We start from the raw sequence: 10,574 nt of genomic DNA, 5'->3' as shown, positions 1-10,574 counted from the left end.
GAAACTAGACTCGACTCCTGTTCTTTCTGGATGTGTAAGGATTAAAAATCATTGAGTGCAGACGAGTTTACGTGTTTGTGTGAATTTACTTAGATACAGAAGAATCCACATGTTGCAAGCAGTTGTACCAGTTGTCTGAGAGAGGGCATATCATGTCTGCAGCCCTGCCAACTCCAACCATGTTTGTTCCCACACTCCCTTTTCCCATATGAGCTCTTAAAGTCGGGTTCAGCACTGTGTATGTGTCAAGTGGGCTGTCCCTACCTCATTGTCCATATAGTCTGACATCGCCCATTACTGGGAAGCAGAGACTTGAGTAACGTACTTTTTTTTTTAACACTGCGATTTATCGCTGGAAACAGTGAATTTTGGCGATAGTTGTTCCATGTACAAGCAGCAGCCAACCAGGCATGGAGCAACTAATTGCTCACCAGAACTAAAAACCAAGCAACTGTTGGGCCGTGTAAACATGAGCCAATCAATTTTCGAGCGCCCCCTGTTTGTGAATGGAGGCAGGCGTCTAGAGCGATCCCTGGTCGCTACAGCTCCATTCACTTGAACGCGTTACTGCTCCTGTGTAAAAAGCATAGTTGCTGATACGGCTGTTTGGCACGAATGCGCCTGGCAGTCTTACCGTGTAAAGATACCTTTTTAGGGTCCTTTTACACGGCAAGATAAATTGGAATGAACATGCAATCCGGTGACGTAGCAATTGTTCGCTTGACATTCATTTACATTGGACAATAATTGGGTAGTTTTGATCATGCTTTCCGACACGAACGACTGCTCTGGTCAGCACTACTGCTACTTTTTTTTTTTCCAGTGAATCGTTGCGACTCCTATTTACACGAAAGGATTTGCAGCAGGCACTGCTTTGTAGGTCTGCGGGAAAGATCCAACTGGCAATCTAACAATTGCTCATACCATAATCGTGCACTTTGAATAGCCCCCCTACACTTGACACATTCACAGCGACGAATATGAGGAGACCGTACAGGAGAGAATATAGGGGTTTTAAAGGAAAAACTTAGTTGGACTCAGCGGAGCCGCAGCAGTAGAGCTATGCCGCTAGCCCTGCTAACACGGCGGGTCCTCTTCAGTAATCTGCACACTCATGTGGGCCGCATCCACTGTGTGCAGTCAAAAAGTAGAACCAATCCAGCATGAGAATTCTGTTCCCTATATGTTAATGTTGGGGTAGTAAACCTTCTACTGGCTGTCAGGCTAATAGCCAAATGGAATTCAAAAGGGTTGTCCAATGTAGAAAACACACCCTTTAAGGGTAATCCAATTTAATAGAGGGGGTCCTCTGTTCAAGATCCTCCTCTTTTGGCAAGTGGGGAGAGCAGTTACAACCTGTCCTGTCCTGCATCACATGCACAACTTATCGATGTCTGTGGACACTGTAATGCTTCATTTCTCCAGTGGTGGCACTGTAGAGAAATTGAGCAGTTACTGCCAGGTTTACCCACAGATTACAGCTGATCGCTGGGGTCCCAGAAGGAAGACTCTGATCTGCTTATTGTCAAGGGACCCTTTTTTTTATTAAACAAGGATTGTCCAAAGCGGAGAACCTCTTACAGGGTGACAACGCCTCTTCTGACTTAGCAATGCTCTTTGTAAAATTGTCCCTTCTATCTCCCCACTTGTAAATATTTTCTGCTTTGTATGTGTTCATAACCTGAAGGTGGCGCTGTTTTCGTAGCAGCTGCTGAGTAAACCGTAATCTTGTATCACAACTAAGTGAATTCTATGATAAGTTGGGTCTGAAGTACTGATTTCCAGTATCCTGATCACAATACAGAAAATGTCTGATATGGAGTCGCCTCCATAGACTGGAACGTATTTGTAGTGTATGCGGGCTCCTGATGCCAGAAAGAAGAATGTTTTATAAAATTAGACTGTGATTATGGCTCCTCCAGAGACTGCAATTAAAGGGATTAGAAAAACATGGCTGCTTTTCATCCTGATACAGCGCCACACTTTGTCTGCTATTGCAGCCCAACTCCATTAAAGTATATGAGGCTGAGCTGCAATACCACACACACCGTGTGAACAGATGTGGCACAGTTTTTGGAAAAAAGCTTTCCATGTTTTTTTTCCCCTAATCCTAAATCCTATAAAGCGCTATTGATTGCATCTGATTTTTGTAGCTTGCTACGTTCTACTATTTATCTATGTAGCTTAAGCTGGCCATAGACATTACACTTTTCTGCTGATTATGATCCACTGACAATCTAATTTGTACTGCCAAGGGTTCCCCACCTCTCCTGTTGGGTAACTATCGCCCTTTTGTATGCCCAACAGATCAGTGGTGCCAGATGTGCCACTTATACCATACCAACCAAATGTTTTCAGCCCTCCTAAATCTTTGTTTATGGGAGAGTTGATGCTGAGACCTTTCGGCCGAATGGTCGCTGACACCCGTCATGTCGATGGCCAGCTTTAAACTTTTTTAGTTTGCTTTTAGTCCTCTCGTGTCTTCTGTCATGTGTTTTTTTCTTATTATTAGCGCAGTGTTGTCATTTTGAGTTAAAACAAATAATGGTGCTCCGATGAATCTGAATGCTTTCCGTCTTTACAGTCCGGTGACTCTTCCAGCAGAATCATGTAACACTACAATATATTGTTTCATTCCCCCTTTGCTAAGCCAAAGTTCTCCGCTCTCATAAACTGACACTTCTAGACCATATAACGGCTTCTTCTCCTGTTTTGATACATTATATCTCACAACGCTCGCCCTCTGCTTGCCTTAAGATACCAGACTGTCCGCCTTCTAGTTGCGGCAGCTGCTGTACGGGGCAAGGAGTTAAAATAAAATACCTTTAATAGTTCAACTACAATGGAAGATACTGTAAAATGTTAGAATAATTTATTTTGCTTTACAAAAAGTTTGTCACATATTGACTTTCATATTGTATTTTGGTAATAAACACATTTTAATTAAGTCTGTCTGTGTGTTCTGCTTCTGACGTTCAAGAGTACAAAGATATTGTTCGAAGCTAAAAGTGGTGTTCTGGAAATATATTGCTTTCCCCATTTACAGAAGAGGGAATGAGTACCTGGTCGTTGGGGGTATGGCATCTGGAATCCCCACCGACTGCTAAAACTGGCATGACTAGCAATTAATGGAATGGTAGTGCGCATGCTCAGATGTCTCCGGTCGCATTAAAGTGACGGGAGTGGTGGCCAAGCATGCACCCTACCGCTCCAGTCATTCCCAAAGACATGAGACCTCCGTTCTGGTAATCGGCAGTAAAAGTCTGGAAACGATGAATTGTATTAAAGTGTTGATTAGAGATGAAGTCCGCTCCACTTTGGCATCTCAAAATACTATGCTATCTACTTCTTCTGTTCCAATAGCGGTCAAGAGCACAAGTAGTTTTGGTAATTACTCAGACTCCGAAAAAGTGTAATATTCTCTGAGGTTGAGGAGGGGGAAAATCTTAAAGATTCTTCTGATAAAGAGGACTACAAAAATTCCTATTCAATCCAGATGATGTAAACAAACTAAAGCTACTCTTAACACGGATGAGCCAAAAAAAAGCATAGAACCATCCAGGATGAGATCTTTGGTGGCCTGGGAGAAAGACCTAAACACACACTTTCCTAGTCCACAAGAATGTTCACAAACTTATTAGGAAGGAATGGAACAAGCCTGAAATAGTTGTTTTGGTTTTTTTTCCATTCCGAAAGGAATTAAGAGACTTTATCCCTTCTCATTGGAGGACTGGGAGGCCATTCCAAAAGTAGATGCTCTGGCGTGGCTAGGACTCTTAATGTCTTAACCCCTTAGTGACCACCCTATAGTGTTTTTACGTCCTGCAGCTGCAGGATGTGTATGGAGGGAGGTAGCGCCGCTATCTCCCTCCATACAGCGCGGGCATCAGCTGTTTATTACAGCTGACGCCCGCGGGCAATAGCCGCGGCTATTAACCCTTTAAATGCCCCGAACGCTGTTTGGGGGTCCAGCACGCCCCCCCCCCCCCCCCCCCCCCCCGCGGTGAGATCGGGGGATCCGTGCAGGTGTCATGGCAGCCGGGGGCCTAATGAATGGCCCCAGGGCTGCCTTAGCAGACTGCCTATCAAGCTATCCACACAGGGTGGCTTGATAGACTGCCTGTAAAAAAGCAGTATGACGTAATGCTATAGTGCAGGAGCGATCAAAGCATCGCATGTTAAAGTCCCCCAGGGGGACTTCAAAGTAAAGTAAAAAAAAAGATCAATAAAGTTTTTAAATTGTAAAAAAAAAAAAGTTATAAAAGTTTAAATCATCCCCATTTTGCCATATCAATTACTAAAAAATCTAAATCATAAAATAAAAATATGTATTTGGTATCACCACGTCTGTAAAAGTCCGATCTATCAAATTAGTGCATTATTTTTCCTGCACGGTGAACGTCGTCCGAAAAAAAAAAATAAAGAATGCCAGAAATACACTTTTTTAGTTACCCTGTCTTCCAGAAAAAATGCAATAAAAAGCGATCAAAAAGTTGTATGTATTCCAAATTGATACTATCGGAAACTACAGGACATCCCGCAAAAAATGAGCCCTTGCTCAACTACGTCAACAGAAAAATAAAAGTTATTGCGCACACAAAATGACCGCAGAAAATAATTGAAAAAAATTAAATATCTTTAAAAAAAAAATACAAGTTTGGTATCGTAGTAATCATACTGACCCATAGAATAAAAATATCATGTCGTTTTTGTTGCAGTTTGTGCGCCGTAGAAACAGGACGCACCGAAAGATGGTGGAATGTCGTTTTTTTTTTTCCATTTCTCTCCGCTAAGAATTTTTAAAAAGTTTTTCAGTACATTATATGGTACAATAAATAGTGCCATTGAAAAATACAACTCGTCCCGCAAAAAACAAGCCCTCATACAGCGACATCGATGGATAAATAAAGGAGCTACGATTTTTTAAAAGGGAGTAGGAAAAAACAAAAATGGAAAAAAGCAAAGCCTGGTCACTAAGGGGTTAAACTAATTTCAATTACATATCCAGAACTGAGCCTCTTGTGAACAGATTCTAGATTCACTACTTAAGAAGCCCACAAGCTTTTCTTGGGTAAACGCAACAGAGTTGCTCAAGTTATCGGCACGTACCACAATTATGTCAAATTCCCCTAGAAGGGTTTTATGGCTTAAATCCTTGTCAGGGCCATATGGTGTCAAAAAACAAGTTGTGTTTCTTTGCCCTTCCACGTCCGTTTCTATTCAGATCAAATCAAGATAAAATCCTGGAGAAGGCGTCAGACAGGAGGAAAAAAAAAAGGTTTCCTCAGGAATGACCTACAAAAAAGGGCTTCTTTTTTTCGTACCTCGGGGCAAAATCAAGAGACTAGCAGAGGTGAAGGAAAAGCAGGACACTAGAGTTCTGCAAAAGGGGGTAGAGGACGAAACCTCCTCTTTAACCCCCAATCAAAAGCGTGATTAAAGACTAAAGTAATGACGCCGGTACGGGCAAGACTGCAGGCCTTTTCAGAGAAGTGGGCTTCGCTCTACAAGAATGCCTGAACTTTAAACATTTATAAAGGAGGGTTACCACCTAGAGCTGATTTCTCTCACTCCTCAAAATTTCATAACATCTTGCCCTTCATCCCAAATAACTCTATTACAACAGGAAAAAGAGGATTTTCTACAACTGGAGACAGCAGTTCCAGTCCCTTTTATACAAGCAAAAGGCGGGCCACTATTCAAAATTATTTTTTATCAAGAAACAAACATTTTGGAATGATTTTATGAATCTTGAAAAATTCTGAACAAATCGGTCAAGTACAGAAGATTCCAGGTGCAATCAATAAACCCTATAATAACGGCCCCTTTTATTAAACTTTACTATCGCAATGATAGATTTAAGGGACACTTATTTCCACGGCCCGATCCAACCTGACTCTCAGCAATTCCTCAGATTTGCCAAAATGGGGAGAGAGGCACATCATTTTCAGTTCGTGTCGACTTTTTGGGATATCTTCTGCTCCTCGTATCTTCACAAATATAATAGCAGAACTAGTTGTCATCCTAAGGAAAAAATAAATTATAATAATTCCGTATTTAGACAACAGCCTGATTGTAGCCCAAACCAAAGGGCTCTCAAATTCTCATCTAGTAATAACCATCTAGCTTCTTCAAGCTCTGGGCTGGGTAATCAATTGGAAAAAAATCCGAAACGACTCCGTCAGTGTGCCTACCCACTAGTGATACTTTTTCTAGCGATGCAAGAGTGATGATTATGAAACCAAGCCAATGGTTTCATACTCCTCTGCGTATCGCTCAGTGTTGTCAATGGGGCCAGCTAGCCCCGTTGAAAACATAGGGAGTACATCACGGACTTCTGCCATAGCCGTGGCAGGGGTTTCCTTCATCCCCGCCGGGGCAGAAGTCCAGGATGCTATCCAATTGCTTTCAATGGTGTCAACCCCCCCCCCCCTTCCCCCGCAGTGATCATTTTCAGGGAAGGGCTTGAAATTTAAGCCCTTCCCTGAAAATCATCCCTAGCTGGTGAGAAAAAAAAATTCTATACTGTCCTCTCCACTGCTCGGGCACGTCCTCCGGCTGGCTCCCCGGCACTGCTGTGAAGCTCTTTCAGCAGGTGGGGATTTAAAAATCCCCGCCTCCTGAAAGGGCTGTGCTGATTGGCTGAGCGCTCAGCCAATCACTGACAGTGCACAACCATTCATTGATGTACACCCAGTATGGGGCATACACTCCAGCACAGGCGTGCCTGCAGTATAAGGAGTCTTGCTATAGAGCCTTATTTTCCCTACTGCCAGGAAAGACTATAAGCAATGGGATGAAACGGAAAGGGAAGCGACACAGATTAGATATTAGACAGTGAGGGTTATCAATGAGTGGAACAGGTTACCACAGGGGGTGGTGAGTTCTCCTTCAATGGAAGTCTTCAAACAAGGGCTGGACAAACATTTGTCTGGGATGATTTAGTGAATACTGGACTGAGCAGGGGGTTGGACCCGATGACCCCGGAGGTCCCTTCCAACTCCACCATTCTATGATTCTAACTAGGAAGTGGACTGTATTTAGCCTACAATTGAAGAACAGTAAAGGCTTGGCTTGCCCTAGCAGTCTCACGGACAGCCATGAAGGCAATGTGGAAGTCCAGCAAGCTGTGAGTGATCCTCCTGGACAACCTCTAATAAACATTATTGTTTATATGTATAAAAAAAAAGGGGGGGGGGGCTGCGCCTCTGACAGACAGCAGAGCCATGTCAGATGCCCAAAAACTGGTGCCGATATTCAACTAGTGCTGAATAGTCTGCTGCTTTCTTCTCCTGAGTGGTCTGTAGTAGAGTAGTCATCAGCCAGAACCTGGACAAACAGGAGAGCTGGGCACCCTACAGCCCATGTGTGACTTCAGATAGGTGAGATTAAACCATTTTACTTAACACTGTGTACTATGTGAGCTTTCTTTGGTTTCTTCTAGTGTGTTAAAGAAGCTTAGAGGCCCTAATCTAATCCCCAAATGTGCATTATCGATGTATATCTTATGTTGTGAGGGATGCCTCAATTGCTAATCTCGCACCTGCAGCACAATCGAGTAGCATTTAAACCATGGGGGCAGGTTTTCTCTATTGCTCAATCAGACTTTTTCTCAGCTAAATCTATCAGATGGGAAGAAGTCAAATAACTTACAAATAGTCTTCCTGTCCCTGCACAGGTTGAGGGGCATCCTCCAGCAGTTCTGTCATGATGGATTGCATGGACACTGAATTAATGGTAGGACAGAATTCCTATTTTTGGGAACAGAATTAAAAAAAAAATAAAAAAATATATATATATATATGGTCAACTCATTGTACAGGTTGTTACAGAGATGACGATATACAGTGTGGTTTTTCAATGTTTTTTTTTATAAAGAAAGGGGGAAGTGTGCATAAAGTTTTGGGTTTTTTTCTCAGATAGTAACTGCAGATCTTCTCTCCTGCTGTCTATTATCACTATTCCGGCCTATGGCAAGCCATGGCAGACATAAACGCCACTAACTGGCGACCGGTTGACATAGCAATCCCTCGTCTTTTATTTTTCCATCGACATGGCCATATGAGGGTTTGTGTTTTGCGTGGCGAACTGTAGTTTTTTTTTAATAGACCAAAAAGTAAAACGTATTAATTTTTTTATGTAAGCAGGAGAAAAAACATCAATTCTACAATTGTTTGGGTTTTCGTTTACAGCAATAATCATGCAGCATAAATGACGCAATACACTTTTTTTTTTGTGGGTTCGTATGACAACAATTACAAATTGTCTGCTTTTTGTTTTTTTTAGGTTTTTACACTTTTTCACAATGAAAACCCTTTTTTTGGAAAAAAAAAATTCTAAATCGCATTCAAAGTCCAATAACTTTTTTTATTTTTCCATGAACAAAGCTCTATGAGGGCTTGTTTTTTGCACGACAAGCTGTACTTTTATGAGTACCGTTTTAGGGGTACATATGGCTTTTTTGATCACTTTTATTGCATTTTTTGGGAGGCATAATGAAAAAAATCATTTTGCCTCATTTTTTTTTCTTGGGGGGGGGGGGGGGGGGGAGTGGTAAGTGGGGGGAGAGCATGCTCACTCTTTGAACCCTTTTACACGCCGCGATCTACGTGGATCGTGGCATGTAATGGGCTATCAGCAGGGGTTGCTGTCCTTATGCATCCCTGCTGTTGCAGCGGGAGGTCAGCTATCAGTAATAGCCGGCTCCCGCTGCCTGATGGAATGGGAGCTCTTCTGATCTCACGTTATCCACAGTGCATAAGTGTATGTCCTGTTGCGTTAAGTACCCCGCAGCCAGGACGTACACTTACACCGTGTGGCGTTAAGGGGTTAAAAGTTATATATTTTTTTGTATGTATTTTCTATTTTTGCAGAGTACAGTAATAACTGAACACTGATGACATATTTCATATCGATGCAAATATAGTATAACAAGAAAATATAAATCATTGATTTGTGCTTCTAATAGATGTGTTTCTTTTGTATTTTGGATTTCTGACACCATTATGGGGTCACCCATCAAATAATGACCTGGCCTAACCTACAATTATTAAAGGCTTGGGGAATAAAGGTAAATAAAATGTATGGGGAGGGATGGAGGTTTCGTCTCTCATGACGTTACGATGCAAAACATAACGCCCATAGTGTTAGTGTTACTACTGCAGCAATGTATAGGGAAATGAATGATGTGTTTTGTGAAGGGAACATATAGTTTACCCATGGTGTCCAGACTCTCATAAAGGCATTGTGGCAATCAGGAATTATTGAGATCATAGCAGATTTCGAAGAAGAGGTTGTAGCATTTAAATTAAACCAGAACATTTGTTAGAATCCTATATTTTCAGTGAATATTTTGTAATAGGATTTGTGAGTGCGGCAATCCCTCGTGGATTTTTGTATTTTCTATATTTTTGTCTTCGTGATAAAATGAAGGCAAAAAGGAAGACAAGTCATTTAGAGGAAAAAGCTGATGAGATCGAGCAAATACTAGAAGAGAAGAATGATAGCCGTGATGGCCAAGAAGAGCTAAGAAACCAGGAACGAACCGGTTCTTAGCGTGCCTACAAAAAACCTGGGCGTTGATTACTGGGTGTACGAGGAGCTGCACTTCCATCCAAGAACTGTTGAAGAACTCCCAAAGCCCAGCGGGATCAACATGGAGTATGAACTCTCGGAACCTAGCGACATCAACATAGAGGAGGAACTCCCAAGACCAAGTCTGATCAATTCAGAGCCATTGGTCAGGTACGGAAGTAGAGTCACCTGACCAATGGCTCGGTGCTCACTAGAGGCTGCTGGAGGACCTGTGCTGGCATGCGCTGACAGTGCCATGTATTCCGAGGTGAGGGGGAGCAATGAAGCTCAAATCCAGGAGCTTAGAGATATACCCAAGCTGTGGATAAATTGTTCAAACTACCAGAGCAATCTAAAAAGGTGAAAGGAAACTTGGAAAATGCCAAGCTTGATTATTTTCACAAGGCTGTATTTGCAGACTCCTTCGTTGATCTCTATGAAAGAGCGCATACATTGAGCCATCTGAAAGAAAGTCACACTACGCACACCAGTTTAGCAGAGACACAGTGCAGGAACAAGGCACCCGGTCCATCCACAGGTCCTTGGACTTCTGTTCCCTCACCTTTTGAGCCCCATAATGTAGTTGTGGTGACATGTTACCTTTAAGACAAAGATCTGCAGCTTTCTGCTAACTCTTTATTTCTCTAAATCATAAACCTCTTTATGACTTTGGCACATAACAGGCCTGTTTTGCGCCAACCGGAAGGCAATGGTACAGCTGCGTGAGCCATTCTTATGTGAGTGTTGTGTCAAGCAGAGTATCCATGACGTTTTGGAAGTAAAGAAACAGAAGGTTCCTCACCAGGAGCTCTACGTGCTGTTTTATGGTTTGGGGGGAGTATGACCAAACCTCAATCTCTATGGAACACATTAGGTCAGTGGTGAGATGTCTTCTACTTACCAGATTTTCATATATAAACTAGTATTGTACATCAATCTCCATGTGTGCTCCTTGTACTCGACTCATCCATAGAGGGACTTGCATTTTCCACTATTGGCAT

The sequence above is a fragment of the Eleutherodactylus coqui genome, chromosome 11 (genome assembly GCF_035609145.1).
Source record: "Eleutherodactylus coqui strain aEleCoq1 chromosome 11, aEleCoq1.hap1, whole genome shotgun sequence".
NCBI classification, from domain to species: Eukaryota; Metazoa; Chordata; class Amphibia; order Anura; family Eleutherodactylidae; genus Eleutherodactylus; species Eleutherodactylus coqui.
This window is presented reverse-complemented; position numbering follows the sequence as displayed.